Genomic DNA, 19318 nt, shown 5'->3' with positions numbered 1-19318 from the left:
GATAGACATTTAGCTGTTTCCACTTTTAGGTTATTACAAATGCTGCTGCTACGAACAATAGTCTACAGGTCTTTTGTGCGAACACGTTTTCACTTCCCTTGAGTATATACCTAGGAGTAGGACTGCTGTGTCATAATGGTAACTATATGTTACTATTTTTTTTTAATTTTTTTTTTAATGTTTATTTATTTTTGAGACAGAGAGAGACAGAGCATGAACGAGGGAGGGGCAGAGAGAGAGGGAGACACAGAATCAGAAGCAGGCTCCAGGCTCTGAGCCATCAGCCCAGAGCCTGACGCAGGGCTCGAACTCACGGACCGTGAGATCGTGACCTGAGCTGAAGTTGGACGCTTAACCGACTGAGCCACCCAGGCGCCCCTATATGTTACTATTTTTAACCATTAAACTGTATTAACTTTTTGAGGAATAGCCAAACTGTTCTATTTTACATTCACACACACATTTCAAAGGACAGTAACAACAGTTTCACATTTTGATTAAAACCAATTGTTCTAGGGGCACCTGGATGGCTCAGTTGGTTAAGCACCCGTAGTCAGCATTCTTGATTTCAGCTCAGATCATGATCTCATGGTTCATGAGTTCAAGCCCCACATCTGGCTCTGTGCTGACAATGAGGAGCCTGCTTGGGATTCTCTTTCTCTTCCTCATTCTGCCCCTCCCCCAGTCACACTCTCTATCTCAAAAGAAATAAACTTAAGCACAAACTGTTCTATCCCTAGAGAAAAAGATTTCCTTTGGGACCAAGTGTCTTTAGAAGTTAAAATAAATTCAAGGTTTTACACAACATATTAAATCCCTTTAAAACATAAAGATGTAAAGCAAGACATCAAACCCTTACTGCAACAAGGTTTATTCTAGTCATCAAAGAGATTAAATATGGAAATATTTAAAAGTGAAAGAGGAAAACAATGACAACCATCAAGTTTATATAACAAGCCAATAACTATATTTTCACTCATAGCAACTTCCTACTCAGTATCTCTAAGTGGATGTTGAATAGACATTTCAAACTTATGTCTCAAACTGGACTCCTATTCCCTTTGCCTCCCAAATTTGTTCCTCCTGCAAACTTTTGCCTAGGCACCAAACCTTGGTCTCAAGTTTGACTCACATATACCCCACATCCCAGTGGGTAAATCCTGTTGGCTATATCAGCCAAAAATATCCAAAATCCAATCATATCTCACCACCTTTACCAGGCACATCATTTCTCACCAAGATTATTGCACCACTATGGTCTGGTGTCAAAACACAGCCAAAATAATCCTTGGAAAATCTATGTCAGATCATGTCCCACCTCTTCAAAGTCATCCAACAGCTTCTCAAACCCATCCCTCATTCTGTTTCATCTATGCTAGATGCTCTTGGGCCTCAGGGCGTTTTCCCTCTGCCTGACACAATCGTCCCCTTTATATCACATACATGCTCCTTACCTTTTTCAACTCTTTGCTCACATGTCACCTTCTCAATGAGTGCTTCACCTAGCCATTATTTAAATTTGCCATACACCCAAACAATCCCTTTATTTTCATTCCCAGTTCTGTATCTCTCCATAACATTTAAACCAATACAGCACACAAGTTACTTGTTTGTTTCTATTTACCTTCAAGAATATAAACTCCATTACGACAGGAGAGCTCTTCTGTTCTACTTATTGAATTCCCAAGAACTTAGAGCAAGGCCTGGCATGTATTAAGTGCTCAATAAATATTTGCTAGATGAATAAATGAATAAAAGGAAACATAAAACTGCTCAGAAAAGAAGAACTAAAAACAGAAGTCAGAAATATTTATAAGGAACCAATATACCAAACATAGTAAAGATGGAATGGGAATAGAAAAACACCATTTTTAGAAAAATATGCCATTATGTTTCAACAGTTTGCTTTAGGAAAAAATGCTATCCTTGTTCACTTCATTGTTTTTGACAAGGTTGTATCCATTGTCCATTGCCAAAGGCCTTTAGTTTCTGTGGAACTAAAATAAACTTTGGGGGACCTGGAATGATAATGTCCTTTTCTCAACTGCCACATATACACAGAGCCAAGGACTTTCATGGTTTTGGCCTTCCATTAGACCTATGCCCAGGACTTTCACACAGTTCAATCATAGGTTTCTTGGCCACCTTCCAAGTAAAACCACTAATTGGTGACTTTACCTTCCTTGGAAATAAACTCACAGAATCTTCAAACTGGAATGGATCTTAAGATGATCTATCCCAACCCCTCACATATTTTATAATTAAGAAAACTAAAGTGAAAAAGAAATAAAGTGACTTGCTCAAAATATCCTGAATACTTACACTAAGTAATTTTCAAAAAATAAGTGACAAGCATTACAAAATTTAAGAGAATTCAAACACTTGGAACAAATCCTCTAAAATCCAAAACCAGACTTTCTTAACAAAAACTAAGTAGAAATTATATTTCATAATATGAACAACTCTATCCATAGATTAGATTTAAAAGATACAACAGAGCCATCAATAGAATTACACTCTAGTATTTGGCAAAGTACATAATGGACAAATTCGGATTTTTTTAAAAAAGGCACATCTCTTCCCCAAAAGAGGCTTTTCTTATTCAGTGTTAGAAATGGTGAGAATTTGGGGCACCTGGGTGGCTCAGTCGGTTAAGCATCCGACTTCAGCTCAGGTCATGGTCTCAGCGTTCATGGGTTTGAGCCCCACATCGGGCTCTGTGCTGATAGCTCCTGATAGCTCAGATTCTGTGTGTCCCTCTCTCTGTCCCTCCCCTGCTTGCTCTCTGTCTCACTCTCTCTTGAAAATAAACAAACATTAAAAAAGAAAAAAGAATTTTAAAATGATGAGAATTTTAAAAAAAATTTTTATTGTTTATTTATTTTTGAGAGAGAGAAAGAGTGTGCATGTGTGCAGGGAAAGGCAGAGAGAAGGGGACAGAGGATCTAAAGCAGCCTCTGGGCCCCTTCTCTGTGCTGATAGCATAGAGCCTGATGAGGGGCTCAAACTCACAAACCATGAGATCATCACCTAAAACGAAGTCGGACACTTAACCGACTGAGCCACCCAGGCACCCTGAAATGATGAGAAGTCTTCTTCCAAGTACCAATTTCCCTAAGCATTGCTTCAAAATAGCAGTATTAGGAGGTTTCTATGAACCAGTCATTTTCACATCAGGTTCACGAGAACCAGGTTTCACGTCAGGTTAACTTTCACCACCACTCTCTCCCTCTCATCCCTGCAATACTCTAATATACCTCCTAGGGAGGAGTGTCCTTGGCACTATTTCTGATAAGAGTATACTGTAGCCTTTATGTGCTTTACAGTGGGAAGACATTGCGAACCACTATTATAAACGATCTCCCATCATACTAGAGAAAAAAAAATATTTTCATGGACAGTAATTTTTTGCCAAAAATTCTTTCCATACCCTGCACCTAATGAAGTCCTATCCTGTCTTTCAAGGCCCACCCTTGTTCTCTTTGCTGGAGATTTTTTCTGACCACTCCATCTATGGGGCTCCTTTCTTGACCAGATGACCTATAGCCTTTGTTATCTGTACCTGTCATTCAGTATTTATCACACACGGGCAAGTAACATCTTTTGTGCTGTCATCTTAGTTGTTGCTGACCTTTCCTACATTTGACTGGAATGCAGAGTCAGAATCCAAGGAGTTATGGAATTGATGTTCCCGTGGGGTTTTCTGAAAGGCAAAGCATAATTCTCTTACATACGAAAGGGAAGGTCGTCTTAAAGGAGTGACTGGGTTTAGAATACACAGCACAACCATCACTGAACTACAATTTTAGAAGCTTTTGGTTATACTAAAACAATGATTCCCAACCCGTTAAAGTAATCAAGATATTTTAAGGTCAAAATAGGTTTTAAAAGCCAAAACCACATTCAAAGAGTAGGTATTTCTCTTAATTGAGAAAATAATGCATTCAAAACTATTGGTACATATATTAGAGGTACGGTACTCAGAGCACACTTGGTATGGGAACAATTTGTTCCCCCAAGATCTTGATTGGCACATGGTTGAGTTTTATTGTGCTGTGGACATGGGGTATTACTACAGTACTACTACCTAAAAATATTTAGAAGCAAAATACAGAAAGACAATTAACACACCCCTCCCCTCCCCTACAGCACCCCCCCCCCCAAATCCCAGCATAAAACCCTTCTGTAGCCAACCCCTCCTCCCATGAAGTAGCATATTTTAAGCAACATGAAACAATTCACTGTTTCAAATTTTTCTTGTGGTTTTAAGTTAATAATATAGAGAAAGGAATAAAGAAATGAATATTTTAGATAAACCAAATAGCAAATATTTGAAGGTCTATCTTACATACTTCCTGATCTTTCTGAAATTTCAATCCTATTTACCCATTTCATCACCCTTTTAAAAAACAAACAAAAAACTACCAATATTTTCCAGCAGAGGCATAAATACTATTCTGATCTTGGTTCAAGTCTTTGTGTAGTCACCAACAAGAACAAACTTAAATAAATGAGCAGTATAGCATCCTGTTTAAAGCAGTCAGCCCTGGACTCTGCCACTTATCAATGGTATGAACTTGGGCAAGTTACTTAACTAAATTCCAGATAATTTATGTAAAGTGCTTAATATAATCCTTGGCAGGTTTTAAGGGCTGAGAAAAATGGTTACTGATTAATTACATAGGATATATACCAGCAAAGATATTTTAATTTCAAAGCTTCCTTTCAATTCATATTGTCAAAGTTCCTTCTTGTCTGGCTTTGACAGGCCTATTCCAGGTATCATAATCCTATAACTGGTTTTGTGACCTCTAGCTCTACCCATGACTACTATCACTGACAGTCTCTGGAAGTTAGGACAAACTGGACAGAACAATCCAGGAGGCTCCTTGAGTAAAGGAAAACAACAAAATCCACTCTGAAACAGTGAAATCACTCAAGCAGGAATAGTGCCTTAGAAATGGAGACAAAGTAAAAAGAAACGAAGACAAAAGGGCAAGAGAAAAAAATAATTGAAATATTCAAATACTCTTAGAACCCTTACCTCCAGATAAACAAGTGATTTCTCTGATTTTAGGCCCAAATTTTAAACAATATCATTGTTGTCTGCAGAAGCCATCAATAAGCAGAACTACTAATGAAATATGCCTCATTAAAATAATTTTCTTTACCACTTTTGATTTAATAATGATTTCATCATTGCTAGACTATTTTTTAATATAAAGTCTCAACAACTTTTTGAACTTTCTCCGTTCCCACGCAATCCAACAAATGGTGAATTCGTTCTTCATCATGGGTTTAGGCCTCCTGCTGGAAAGTATAATTAAAATTAGGGAAGCAGCAATTCCACTTAGTACTAAGATCCTGTCGAATTCTTCAATGAAGCTCAGTCTGGTTTCTTCAGTAGCCTGGAGAGTTCTGTAAGAAAAACTTGGGGCTGCTCAACGTGATGCTGGCCATTCAGTAGATGGCACTCTTCCCTTTGAGCCCAAATTAAACAAGCTCCAAGAAGCATGTTTTGTGACAGTCAGGTGTGATACAAAACAGGGTTTCTCTCTTCAAAGCACTTAACGATAGTCACAATCCCGCCAGAAATGCATTCATCAAAAGCTGGTGGTCCAACTAGACACTTTTAAAGAGCCCAGAGAAATTCAGATTATATAACATCAAACACAATATAAAATCAACTAACTCAAGTGATTACCAAGTAATCAGCTTCTCAGAGCCTTCACTACATCAAGCAGATATACTGTTCTTATTCAGGTATAAAATGTTCCTTTCCGATTACTTTCTACTCTAGAGGTGACTGTCTTTCAGTGGCTAGTGACCAAATCATTGTCTCTCTAGTATTTTATTAGAGTATTTAATAATATTTTAGAAAACTAGGATTTTTATCATAATCAACATTCACGAAGACCAATAAAAGATGTATTTCTTTCATATTACTTTCAACGTTTTGGTTAAAAATAACTTTCAATACCAACTTAAAAAGAAATAGCCGAATACAAAATTACTGTAGATTTAGTTTTGCAAAAAGGTGTTTAAACAGTACGGTTTATGATTCATTAATAATATGTATCTTACTTTAACACATAATGGTTTCCAACTATTACCTGACAAGGTTTCTCACACTTCTGTTTGAGATCTTTTTTTGAAACTTAAAAAACTGACAGTTGGGGAGAGCAATGGAAGGAAATTCCTGTTAGCGCACTCTAGCTGAAAGCCAAACTTTTAAGGGATCAGATACGAATCACCTTGAAAATTCCACCTTTCTCTAGGAGAGGTAAAACTCAGTCCCGGCAATAAAAGTCAGAGGAAGGCAAGGTAAAACAAAACAAAACAGCAACACAGCAACAACAACAACAACACAGTTTAAAAGTTAAAGTGAGAAAAAAAAAGCTGGGGGAGTGGGACAAACAACAAGACCAGTACACCAACTCCACTGCCAATCTTTTTCCCCTTTCCACTCTTATCTGTGCTGCTCATCCTATGCACTTAAGGCCATTCACAACTCCACTTGAGCTGTGACCATCACCCTTCCCCAACCACTTCCTTAGATAGTAAGAAACACTGCCCTGATAGAATCTTTTCATGTACTAATAAGACAAATGAGATTAGAAGTGACAATGCAGCTAACAGTTGCTGGCTCTACTTTCTGAAGGATTAAAAATAGAGTGTTCTTAAAGAGTCCCTGGAAAGGACGTGATCCCAAAATACATTTCTTCAGACACTCCAAGTAAGCCTAATTATCTTCTCCATGAGGATATGGAGTAAATCCCCCCCCCTTTTTTTGCTATGGCATTTAGTCATTCCAGCAGATCAAAAGATGACAGCATGAGAATATTGTATGGTAAAAGGAAGAAGGAAATGCTATCCTTGTACAAGATAGCTGAGCCATTGTGGAAGAACGTCACAGAAACATTGCTGATGGTGACAAATTAAAGGCACACACCAACTCCCAAGATACTGAAAAACTCAGCACTTCTCCAACCTGATTGCTTTTTCTACATTGTTGGAATTCCAGCTCCCCTAGGAGGCAACCAACAACAGCCAGGAGCTTAATTAAACAGACTCCTGAATTCATACCTTTCCTTTTCCAAAGAGGTAAGGGGATAAGGGAGTAAAAAAAAAATATATATATATATTAGAATAAATTTAAAGGAGTATGAAAAATAGCACAAAGTAACAATTTCATGTATGTTACCTGGAGTTAGAGTTCCATCTTGTTTAATGAATCACTTGCCTTAATGTCTACTTGCCTTAATGCACCTTGTGAGCACCAGAAGTTTTTTTTTTTTAATTTTTTTTTTTAAGTTTATTTATTTTTGACAGAGACAGAGTGTGAGCATGAGCTGGGGAGGCGCAGAGAGAGAGAGAGGGAGAGGGAGACACAGAATCGCAAGCAGGATCCAGGCTCCAGGCTCCAAGCTGTCAGCACAGAGCCTGGCGCAGGGCTTGAACTCACGAACTGTGAGATCTTGACCTGGGCCAAAGTCGGACGCTTCACCGACTGAGCCACCCAGGCGCCCCCACCAGAAGTTTTATTAATATATACAGTGCACTTCTTGAGACATTGGTTTTAAGAACATTATGTCATTTGTCCTTAAGCTTCCAAAAAGTGTTTTTACCCTTGGCTGGCTAGTTGTAAGAAATTTTTATCCTGTGGAAACCATGTGTGTGTACTGCATTAAAAGGGAGTTTCATCATCCCAGGTTCAAATTGTGGCCTTGTCTGAGGAGGTAGCAATCTTAAATGCTAGCTAATGTACCGCCTATACACCAGTATCCTCAGGCACAGTTTCGGACAATTTGAAACAAATAGTTCCAAAGTTCATCTTATACCTGGGAGTTACAACTAAGCTTTAACTAATGCCAACTTTAAAAAAAAATTTTTTTTTAACCTTTATTTATTTTTGAGACAGAGACAGACAGAGCATGAACAGGGGAGGGGCAGAGAGAGAGGGAGACACAGAATCTGAAACAGGCTCCAGGCTCTGAGCGGTCAGCACAGAGCCCGACGTGGGGCTCGAACTCACGGACCGCGAGATCGTGACCTGAGCCGAAGTCGGACGCTTAACCGACCAAGCCAGCCAGATGCCTCAATGCCAACTTTTAAAAACAAGTAAGTATAAAGTATATGGTGGCAACGGGGTTCGGTTTTACATCAGATAAAAGCTCAATTTACATCTAAACTCATTAGCAGATGTAACTATATGTCAAAGCCTAGATATCTTTTATAACAACAGTTCAGCTTTGGCATAGTTAGAAAACAGACTATACTATCTTCCTAAGAAGGAAATCTACAGTAAACTTTTTAATGTCGAAGATGGGTTTCATTCATTTTATAAAATGGTGATCATGGTACCACTTTTTGGGTTATGCTAGATAACACTGAAAGCCACATTCATTCTTTAAGGTTTCTAGGATACTCATTAAATTGCTCTTTCAGTGTAGTAAGTAATGTCCTAGAAACCTGAGATTATTAATGCAGCTTTTCAAAGGTATCCAACAAAAATTAGTTTAAGGAAACAAGAGACTTCTGATTCTCGTTATCTGTACTATCATCTAAGGCTTCAGAGTAAGTTAAACAGTACCATCTCAACATTCAAATAGGTTTTCAACTGTGCAATTCATTTTGAACTGCATTTTGAAACTTGTCCAGATATAAAAGATTATTAAAATACACATGACATAAAGAGGTCACAAAGAGCTCACAAACCTTTTTTTCCTCCACTTAATTTTAATTAACACAAAATTAATTTTCAGTTAAAATTGTCCAATGCATACTGTTGACACTCAGATTATGTATTGCATGAATTCCAGGTGAATAATTTTTTAACTTTACATGAAAGGAAGAATATCCCCCAAGTAGGACGGTTACACACATGTGTGTCCATAGCCAGTGACAGCCAGACGAAAAAAATAAACTCATCTAGTTATTATATACAAGGGTAACCGACATGTTTTCTTTCAAGTCAACGAAAGACTTCTAACCTGTATGATATGGAGGATTCTCAATACATACAACCCATTACAGTAAAAATTACAGATTGTCTTGGCTTTTGGCCAAGAGAGCTTAGTCACTTGCAGAACCTGAAAGACCTCATAATAATCTCATCTATAAATATGCTGGAGGGGCACCTGGGTAGCTCAGTTGGTGAAACGTCCAACTCTCGATTTCGGTTCAGGTCATGATCTCACAGTTCATGGGTTTGAGCCCTGCATAAGGGCTCAGAGCTGACAGTGTGGAGGTTGCTGGAGATTCTCACACTCTCTCTCTCTGCCCCTCCCCCATGCATGCGTGAGCTCACTCTCACTGTTCTAAATACACTTAAAAAATAAGTGGACTGGAATGGACCCCAAGATCAAATGATAAACCATTAACACAGAAGACATGAAAGAAAGTATTAGGGCACTCATTTTGAACCTCGATAGGACAGTCTACAACTCCTCAATTTTATTTTTTATTTTTTTATTTTTTAACGTTTTTATTTATTTTTGAGACAGAGAGAGACAGGGCATGAACGGGGGAGGGGCAGAGAGAGAGGGAGACACAGAATTGGAAGCAGACTCCAGGCTCTGAGCCATCAGCCCAGAGCCTGACGCGGGGCTCGAACTCACGGACCGCGAGATCGTGACCTGAGCTGAAGTCGGCCGCTTAACCGACTGAGCCACCCAGGCGCCCCAACTCCTCAATTTTAAATGAGGTGTCTGTTTAAAAGAATAGGGCTCTAATTAGACATTTAAGGCTTTTTTTCTATTCAAACTCTACATATTTAGTATTTCCAAAGGATTTGGAAACAACCCTGAACATTAATTCTAGCCAAAAAATGTAGTGCTTATTTAGATGAGAAACAGTAACCTGTATCTTCAATATAGCTTGAGCTTCCTTAATTCAACATATGCTTGTTTTAAAACATTTTTTCCTGGGGCACCTGGGTGGCTCAGTTGGTTGAGGGTCCAACTTTGGCTCAGGTCATGATCTCACAGTTTGTGAGTGTGAGCCCCCCATCGGGCTCTGTGCTGACAGCTCAGAACCTGGAGCCTGCTTCAGATTCTGTGTTTCCCTCTCTCTGCCCCTTCCCTGTTCATGCTCTCTCTCCGTCTCTCAAAAATGAATAAACATTAAAAAAAAATTTTTTTCCTAACTTTATGTTTCACTAAACTGTCAAAAAAAGGACTTTTCAGTCCTCTACAGTAATTCCTTTTTTTTTTTTTTTTTAAAGTAGGTTCCAAGCCCAGCATGGAGCCCAATGTGGTACTTGAACTCACAACCCTGAAATCAAGAGTGCAACACTCAACTGACTGAGCCACGCAGGTGCCCCTACACTAATACTTCTAAACATTACCTAAAACAGCTCCTAATTTGGGTTATGGTTTATGTGCCTGACCTCTCAATTACACTGGTGAAGCAGCAACACACAATTCCTTGAGGAATGTGACAAAGTATAAGCCACAAGTTATATCTTACAGCTAATTTTAGAAGGCATCTGAGGGGATATGTAGAACAAATTTAAGTTAAAATCCATCTTAGGTTGGTATGTTGTTGATAGTCAGAAGATCAGGCCTACTGATTTAGATACTGATTAGAACCAGAATCTCTCCAAGGGGAACTAGTGCCTCTTGGGCCTGGTGGGGCCCAACACCTAGTAAATTTAAAAAAAAAAAAAAAAAAAAAAAAAAAAAAAGAGGAGAGAGAGAGACACTTTAATATCTTTAGTAATTAAAAAGATAACATACTCTAGCTCAAATCCCAGCATCCTAGCTAAACATACATTGTATGAATCAAAAGAATCCTCTTCCAAAGTCAAAAGGTGATTCTACTTAATGCAGATTAATCACCACTCTTCATATTTAAAAACCTGGTGGTGTTAACACAGCAAGTTGTAGCTAAACAAGCACAGGCGCAGCTGTAGTCTTGGGAACACGGTGAAGGCCTTTCAATGATTTGTAACTACCATTCCAAGTATAATAGCAAGGCTCACTCCAGAGTCACACTCTGGGTTCAGAACCAGCCTGGAGCACCTAGTAACTATACTCCTTGGACAAAATACTTAAACTTTCTATGTCTCTTTAGTCACTGGGTTGTCATGAGGAATAAGTAAAACATATAAGACTGGTGCAGAGGTAGAGGAAATAAATATTAGTAGTTACAAGTATTTGCTGAGTCTTCACTTGCTAGGTAGCGTAATAGAACCACCAGGAAGGAGTCATTTTCTATACTAACGATGGTAAACACAAAGCATGGAGAACCATACTATATACTAAACACTTTACATAATACCACTCGGTTAAGGTTCTGATTATCATTCCTTAACACTCTACAAACTGAATTTGTTCACAGATGGGTTTCTATGCTTTTTATAGGATTTCTTCCCTCAATACAAATGCTTCTTACACCCTGATGACACGCATAAATGCTGCCCAGTACTGCTAACCACCTGCTTTGCAACAGAACAGATTAAACAGCTAACAACCTATATAGGCTCAGGTGTAACCAAAACAGACGTGATACACCTACTTTAGGAAACCTCACAACTGCACAAGTTGGGCCTTACCTTGAGTCTAAACTTTAGGATTGCGTGTGGGAGCTGAAGCTATGTGCTCTTAGTCTCAAAGACATTCTGGTTTTACAAAGACCAAATCCACACTTTAAACATCACTAAGTGGAGCTCATGTTATTCCCAGTACAACATTATTGAAAAAAAGGGGCCAGAAATAGCAAAGTTACAATATAATTTTCTCATTTTTAGAATGTAAAACCTACTTTGAAAATACAATCCTTCTAGCATGAAAATAAATATTTCCCAGGTGTTTTATGATCACCTGTCATGTCAGATGTTTACCAACATTTCCTGTTATCATACATGTAAATATTGGGACATACTGAATGTCCCAAAAAACAACAATCTCAAGAATTCTTAAATAACATTTAACATTCATCTTTAACCTACTGGGTAGCTCAGTAGGTTAAGCATCTGACTTCGGCTGAGGTCGTAATCCCAGTTTGTGGGTTTGGGCCCCACATCAAGCTCTCTGTTGTCAGCACAGAGCCTACTTCTGGTCCTCCAACTCCCTCTCTCTGTCTGCCCCTCCCCTGCTTGTGTGCTCTCGCGCATGTGCGCTATCTCTCTCAAAAATAAACAAACATTATGGGGTGTCTGGGTAGCTCAGTTGGTTCAATGTCTGACTTTGGCTCATGATCTCCTCCTTTGTGAGTTCAAGCCCCATGTCAGGCTCTGTGCTGACAGTTCAGAGCCTGGAGCCTGCTTTGGATTCTGTGGTCTCCCTCTCTCTCTGCCCTTCCACCACACTCTCTCTCTCTCAAAAATAAACATTTTTTAAAAGTTTCAAAACTAAATAAACATTAAAAAAAATTACATTTAACATTCAAAATTGATACACCACTTTTTCTTTAAAAACTATTACCAACATGCCAGTATTTGAGGTTGATTTTAAGAGTGAACTCTTCAGGGGAACCTGGGTGGCCCAGTGGGCTGGCTAAGCATCTGACTTTGGCTCAGGTCATGATCTCATGGTTCTTGACTTCAAGCCTCACGTCCGGGTCTGTGCAGACAGCCCAGAGCCTGGAGCCTGCTTCAGATTCCGTATCTCCCTCTCTCTCTGCCCCTCCCCTGCTCACACTCTGTCTCTTTGTCTCTCTCAAGCTCTCTCAAAAATAAACACCTTAAAAAAAACAACAACAGTGAACTCTTTGAAAAGTTGAAGCATTAAATGTAGTGGCTTTTTTTTTTTTGGCCCTCCCTGTCCAAAATTAATCTACTCAACTTAAACAAAAGGAGTTAGAAGGCAATTACAATGCAATCAAGATTTAGAGACAAAAAACCTTTACACATATGCTCCCAAAGTTTAAACTTAACCGTATAAATGTGTGGGGACCATACCTTAATCACACAAATTTTTAACAAACATCTTATTTTAACGACAGATTACACTGCACTCTTAGTCTCTTTAACAATACCCTCTTTAGAAGTCTTCTGAAGTCCAAATTAGGATACACCAGGCATGATGCAGAGGCACTTCATTCCAGAAAAGCAACCACTTCACACTGCTAAATCTAACATGTTGTATAATTTAACATAAACACGGACACAAGTTTATGTAGCTGGTTCCAACCCCAGAATCTTATCAACTCGCTCACCAAACTCAACTCGCTCATATAATCCCAACTCAAAACCTCCTGGCTAAGTGAAATTCCATTTTTCTCCTTACCACTACAGTGGTCGATTGCAACAGCACACGTGCCAAAAAATGAGTGGTTTTACTACGCTCCCATTTTAAGCGGGCACCTACTTGCAATTAAATCTCTGCAACAAAAAAGTTCACCTGAGGCCATTCTTGCCAATTTAATGGAGGCCTAGTTTCTTCTACCTGTCTCTGTGGTCTTGCCTCAGCTATAGGATACTTCCAAAGAGGCTGGACGTGCCCCAAACACCAGCAAAGCGGACCCACTGCCAACTCTGCTTGTCACCCCAGGCAGGAAGCACAACCTAACGTGTGAGCGTTTGTAGGGGTGTGTGTGCGCGCCGGAGGATGGGGACGCGTGGATCACAGGAGAAAGGTAGTTGAATACTTTCAACTTGTAACAGAAGTTTTTTCAATGAGGAAAACAAACCAACATTCCTTCCCTTACCTCCCTCCACCTTTTCCAAGTGCAGCAACCTCCCACCCTCCGGGAGCGCACCTTCAGGGCTAAGGTTCCCAAATCACTGACGCTTCAACTAGCTCACAATTTTCAGAACGCCTCACCCTCTCCAGGGAAACCAGAGGGCGCCCTAGAATCGGGCCCACCCCGCGGCGCCCCAAGGCCCTCCCCCACAAATCTATTCCCCTCGCACCAGCCCAAGGCTCCCATTTCGGCCCCCGGGCGGGGGCAGAGAGAGATTCACCTGAGGCCGCAGGAACATCCAATAGGAAGTCCCATCGGCCCCGCAAGCCGCGCCGCTCCAGCCCCCGCGAGACCCCCTGGAAGGGTCCCGCATCCCAGCCCGCGCGGGCGCCCGCCGTCCCCGCCGGGAGGAGGGGCTCAACGACGGCGCCTTCTCTCCCCTCAGGATTACCTCGCAGCTCGCTTCGCGCAGCGGGCTTTGTGCTTCCCTTCCTCCTTCTCCGCGGCCGCCGGGACTGCAGCGGCCGCTCGATCCGCCGCCGCCGCCTCTTAAGCGCCGCGAGGCTCCAGAGGGGAGGGCAGAAGGGGAGGGGGAGTGAGAAGGGAGGGACCTGGGCGCCAAGCCCTCTGCAGCAGGAAGCGGCGACACCTGGGTCGCGATGCCTTTGGCTCTCGCTCACAGTTTTTAAAAAAATAATTTAAACCCCCTTCCTTCCCCTCCCGCCACTCGCCCTGGCGACCGTTACCGGCGGGCCGCTCGCGCTCTGGCGGGACTGGCCAAGCGCCCCCGGTACGTCCTCTGACCACGCCCCCTAAGCCCCGCCCTTAGGCCCCCAAGCGCCCCTGGATCCGCCCCCCAAAGGCTCGCCCCCGCAGCCCCCAAACGCCCCCGGTCCCGCCCCTTGGGCCCCCGAGCGTCCTAGCCCCGCCCCTCGGAATCACAGGATGTTCTGGGCCCCGCCTCCTTAGGGCCCCGCCCCTCGCGGCCCCTACGGCCCCTCTCAAGCCTTGGCTCCGCCCGCTGCGGCCCCCTCCCCGCCCTCTAGCACCACATCGGTGCAGCCGCCGCCGCCAGGACCTACCGGGCGGCCGGGCCTCTCGGAGGGCCTGGCGCTAGGCGGCTGCTTGGCACCTCTTCAACGTCCTCCTTTGGCTTATGCAGTTCCAATCCGTGGCGTCCCCTGAGGGTCGGAGGGGGAAACGACCCCGATACGGAAACCCGAGTACCAGGAGGAGGAGAGGCACCTCAGAAATGTTGCCCGCCCTAACCTGAGCGAGCCCTCCCCGTCCCAAGGCTGAACCGCCGCTTTCTGTCAACCTCTGCCGCCTACTCTGGCTGCTGGGTGTTGAGAGGGAGGCCACTGCTGAGGTTCGACCTCCGCACGCCCCCCATAGGAGGGGCCTAGATTTTCTCAGCATGCTTGCCTATTGGGCGCTTCCTGCCCCCCCCCCCACGTCCACAGAGGGGCAGGGCAGGGGTTCTCTCAATCCTGCTCCACTTGGACCAGTGGAGGGTCTTCACCCCTACTCTGGCCCCTGGCCTTGTGACCTTATAAGAGCTGACATCATGGAGGGGAAAAGTCGAGGGAGGCAGCGCCAGCCTTGAAAATGAATTAGGGGCTGGGTAAACTTTTGCAACGTGCAGTAGCAGGGATGTGGATCCATCCACAGGTGACACTGAGCCCCCCAACCCCATCGCCCAGACACGTTTCTCACCCTAAGCTATTCTCGAGACAGACCTCCCAGTAATGTATATCTTTTTCTGCCACCTACGACTGGCACATCCCTCCCTCACACGTGTCCTCCACGGGCACGAATCCACTCACAAGCACACACCTCCAAGCGCCATTCTGGTTATTCATGGTCCCTTGAGTCAACCCCACCCTACCAAGCAGAACAAACTTCATTCCCCACCCTTATCTCCCTTGGTTTCCAAGGCACTGGCGACAGTCCACTTCATTTCCTTCCTCCTCTGCAGACTCTTCTCTTCCCCCTCAAATACTTCATGCCATCCCCCTCATCTTCATCCCCTCCCTCTTCCCTAAAAATGTGCTAATTAAAATGTAGTTTCCTCTTCCCACATATGAAGTGTGGAAAATGAATCTTGTGTTGGCACAAACTGTGATTCATTTATCCTCATTTTCTCTCTCCACTGGACTAAGGCTATAGAAATTTCAGTCTACCACCATCTCCCATCTGCTCAAAATCTAACCATGCCTTATGATTTTTAAATACCCCTAAAGGATCATGGGGAAGGCTTCCTAACTTTGGGGAGAAAATATTTAGAAAACGCTCAGCCTGTCATTTTATTTGGCATTTAAAAATATCTGCAGTATTTGAGAGAGAGATTGGGAGTGGCTAGATGTTTTCTCGCATTTATAAAGCAAAAAATGAAAAGCTTTTGCATGCATCAAGGTTAGCCTTTTAATAAATAGCAAAAAAAAAAAAGTATGTTAACAGCACTTATCAGACAATAGTCTCCAGTATATACAGCATTTGCCAGTCACAAATCTAGACACCCCCCCCTCCCCCCGCAAAGGAAGACAAATTAACATAATCCATTTCAAGCATGTCTGATGAGCAATCTTTTCCAGAATCATTCCCTTTCCCACAGTTTCTGGACAGAACGGATAAAAGATCGGCTCACCTGCTGAAGATGCAAGGCTTTCTTGCGTCCAGGGTAGTAGACGTGTGTGTCTTCTGTTCTGTAGGTGTGGATTCTGCAGTGCTGCACAGAAACCCACTGCAGCCACAGACCGGCAGCGGCAGTGGCAGTGGCGGCGGCGGCGGCGGCGGCGGCGGCGGCGGCGGCAGCAGCAGCAGCAGCTTCTCCCAATGCTGAGTAGTAAAGTGTGTGACTTAGCAGAGGCTCCCCAGATACCATTAGGCGCTTACTTATAAAAGAGGAGGCGGAATCTTTCTTAAAGGAATGGGTTTTGTTTCTCCTCTCTACTATTGCTTCATAAGAAGCAGAAGCAGGGACTTTTTGGGACTGAGTAAAGCGGTGCAGCTGTGGGAGGTCAAGGTTAAAATTAACTGGACTGATTTAGTATGAATCAATGAATTGCTGGGAGCATACATTAGTTTTAAAGAGCCCTAGTAACTTCAAACATCGGGGTCTATGGCAAAAATAAAGTGGTGTGCCTGAAAACTGGTTAGTATTTTGTGCTAATATTTAATTTACAATCATTGCGCTAAAATGATAACTGAATAAAAAGAAGTTACTAGCATTTAACACAAGTATGCCGAAAAGAATAATAAAATGAAACATTTATGTGACTGGGAGCAATGGAGTCAAGCCTTCTAACACTTATAAGGATACCTGGAATTTCAGTGAATGTTGATATTAGAAAACATATTATTGACAGATTTCAGTGTGTATTCATGTTATAAAAAAATCACAGTATTATTTATAAAAATACTGAAAAATATATCTAAAATAATTCTGGACCATAATAGCAAAGCACTGTTATTTCAGTGGCAATTCAAAAGTCAGCAAAATTAAGAAACTCATAGGTAGACTAACTTACTTTAAATGCATGTGAATCTACTATTTAGACTATTAAAATATGATGCGCCCATACAGGATGAACTTGATAGTCTACATTATGACTTTAAATTTTATTCAATAATTAATATGCCTTGATTTAAGCATGGAACAGCTGTGATTATTTTCTTCATAAGTAAATGTAGAGGTGTGGTTCATAATGTGAATAGAGAAAAATATGGAAAATGTTTTGCCATTGATTTTTCTTTTCAGGGCCTTTGCTGGGTGCGTATGTGATCTTGAGGTAATAAGTAATCTTATTTGATCCTTTGTTCCCTATTTTGTAAAATGAGGAAGTTGGGTTGAAATTTTCCCTTAGCATTCCAAAATACAATGATTTTATGACATTTATATGCTTATATTTTTTGTTAATTTAATGCAAGTGTGTCTCATTCTAAATTACTCTTCATGAAAACTTGGATTAAAAATAAATCGTTATTTTAAACGTATAACCAGAGTTTGTTATTTATTGCCATTTGGGGAATTATTTTGCAAATCAAATAATCATTATTGTAAAATGAATAAACTTAATTTTATCTGACTTAAGATTTTGTATCTAACTATGACGAATTTTCCTGAAGCAGGACCCTACTGTATTGCTAAGTATATTGAGTGGAGTACATAATTTTTGTTTAATAATAACGAAAACATCTAAAAACTAAGCATCACTGGATGGTAGAGTTGGAACAGAGTTTAGAGCTCATTGACTCCAATCCTGAAATTGTATAAATGGAAAAAATGGAAACCCAGAGAAGCAAAATCGGGACAGAGCTGGGATTTTCTCTGAGTCTCCACTCTTCACATACACACAAGGCAAATAAACAGCACTTATGGACATACACACACTTTCACATACCCACAAAGAGGGCTGAGCTGGACCTGGCACAACAAAAATCAGTAGTTTCATTCAGTGACACTATTTACATACATTTAGTATAAACTAAGAAATACCAAACAAGTACTTACAATGTGTGTAATATTAGCACAAAATTTGCCTTTGGATTTACACTAGAAAGTGAAGGAATTTGTCCAGGAAAATGCTTTTTTCAAAAAGTGACTTCCGGGGCACCCGCATGGCCTAATCAGACAGTTGGGCCTCCCACTTTGGCTCAGGTCATGATCTCAGGGTTCGTGAGTTCAAGCCCCACATCGGACTCTGTGCTGACAGCTCAGAACCTGGAGCCTGCTTGGGATTTGTCTCTCTCTGCCCCTCCCCTGATCTCTCTCTGTCTCTGTCTCTCTCTTAACAATAGATAAACATATAAATAAAGAAATAAAGTGACTTCCAAGGAAACACTCATTAGCAAACTCTTGGCTTATCTTCCACTCAAATGACAGGGCCTTCGATTCTGTTGGTTGTTTTCCTCGTGCCCACTGGTGCCTCCGTTCCCTTTTGTCTACATCCTTAAGCATGTCTGCCAAGAGGAAAAGTTTGTTTAGGAGCCAGGCAGGGGAAAGTATTGTAGACTTAATTCTGGCCTTCAGAGATGCTTTTTGGAAGTCATTTTTTGTGCTAGATACTAACATTTTCCCTTAAATCCTGATCTGGCGTTCCTGGTAAAGAACCTGGCACCAACCTAAGCCTACTCTCCCTAGTTTCAAGGGGTCATTATAATTAGTCTGTGTTATATTAGATGACATAGCAAACTTGGTGTTATGTGTATCTGGCAGGACAATTTATCACCTTGACTTAAAAAAATAATGCTTCCTACAGGGAGAGAATTAAAGGAAATTAGTTGCCCAATTTCTTCATCTGTTTTGGTTTATCTTGCTCTTCTGCAAGGAAGGCATTTCATCAACCAGGTGGTAATAGGCAGTGAATAAAATGGCAATTATCTTCATAATTCATCCCCCCCCCCATTAAATACATTTCTTTGTATCATCCCCAAAGTGCTGAGTACAGTCTCTTATATAAAGGCACTTAATAGATACTTTAAAAAATGAATACGCGAATTAATGAATGAATAGCCCCCAAAATATCCAGAAACTGATTACAAAGTGTTTCTGTTTGTTTGTAATTTGCATTGTCTGAAACAACTGACTCTATTCTCTACCTCCCTTTTCTAACACAGTCATGATCTAAGAGAAACAATCTCCTTTCTGTAGAGCTCTTTAGGCATGCCTGATTTGTATTCTCCAATT

General features: G+C 41.4%; 1 protein-coding gene across 5 annotated transcripts in view; it reads right to left on the bottom strand.

Annotated features, from left to right (window-relative positions):
* ADD3 (adducin 3) overlaps positions 1-16368 on the bottom strand; it is a 123430-nt gene extending 107062 nt beyond the window's left edge. For 2 of the 5 annotated variants that reach the window (XM_049645723.1, XM_049645729.1), the window contains exon 1: positions 14081-14414. The gene's annotated coding sequence lies outside the window, so the exon portion shown is untranslated. Of the gene's footprint in view, positions 1-3562; positions 3704-14080; positions 14415-16276 lie in introns of those variants that run through there. The other 3 variants (XM_049645725.1, XM_049645726.1, XM_049645724.1) reach the window with 3 other exon arrangements.
* Between the last annotated feature and the right edge of the window lie 2950 nt (positions 16369-19318).

The sequence above is a fragment of the Panthera uncia genome, chromosome D2 (genome assembly GCF_023721935.1).
Source record: "Panthera uncia isolate 11264 chromosome D2, Puncia_PCG_1.0, whole genome shotgun sequence".
NCBI lineage: Eukaryota > Metazoa > Chordata > Mammalia > Carnivora > Felidae > Panthera > Panthera uncia.
Note: the sequence above shows the minus strand (reverse complement) of the source record. Positions and strands in the feature narration are given on the sequence as shown.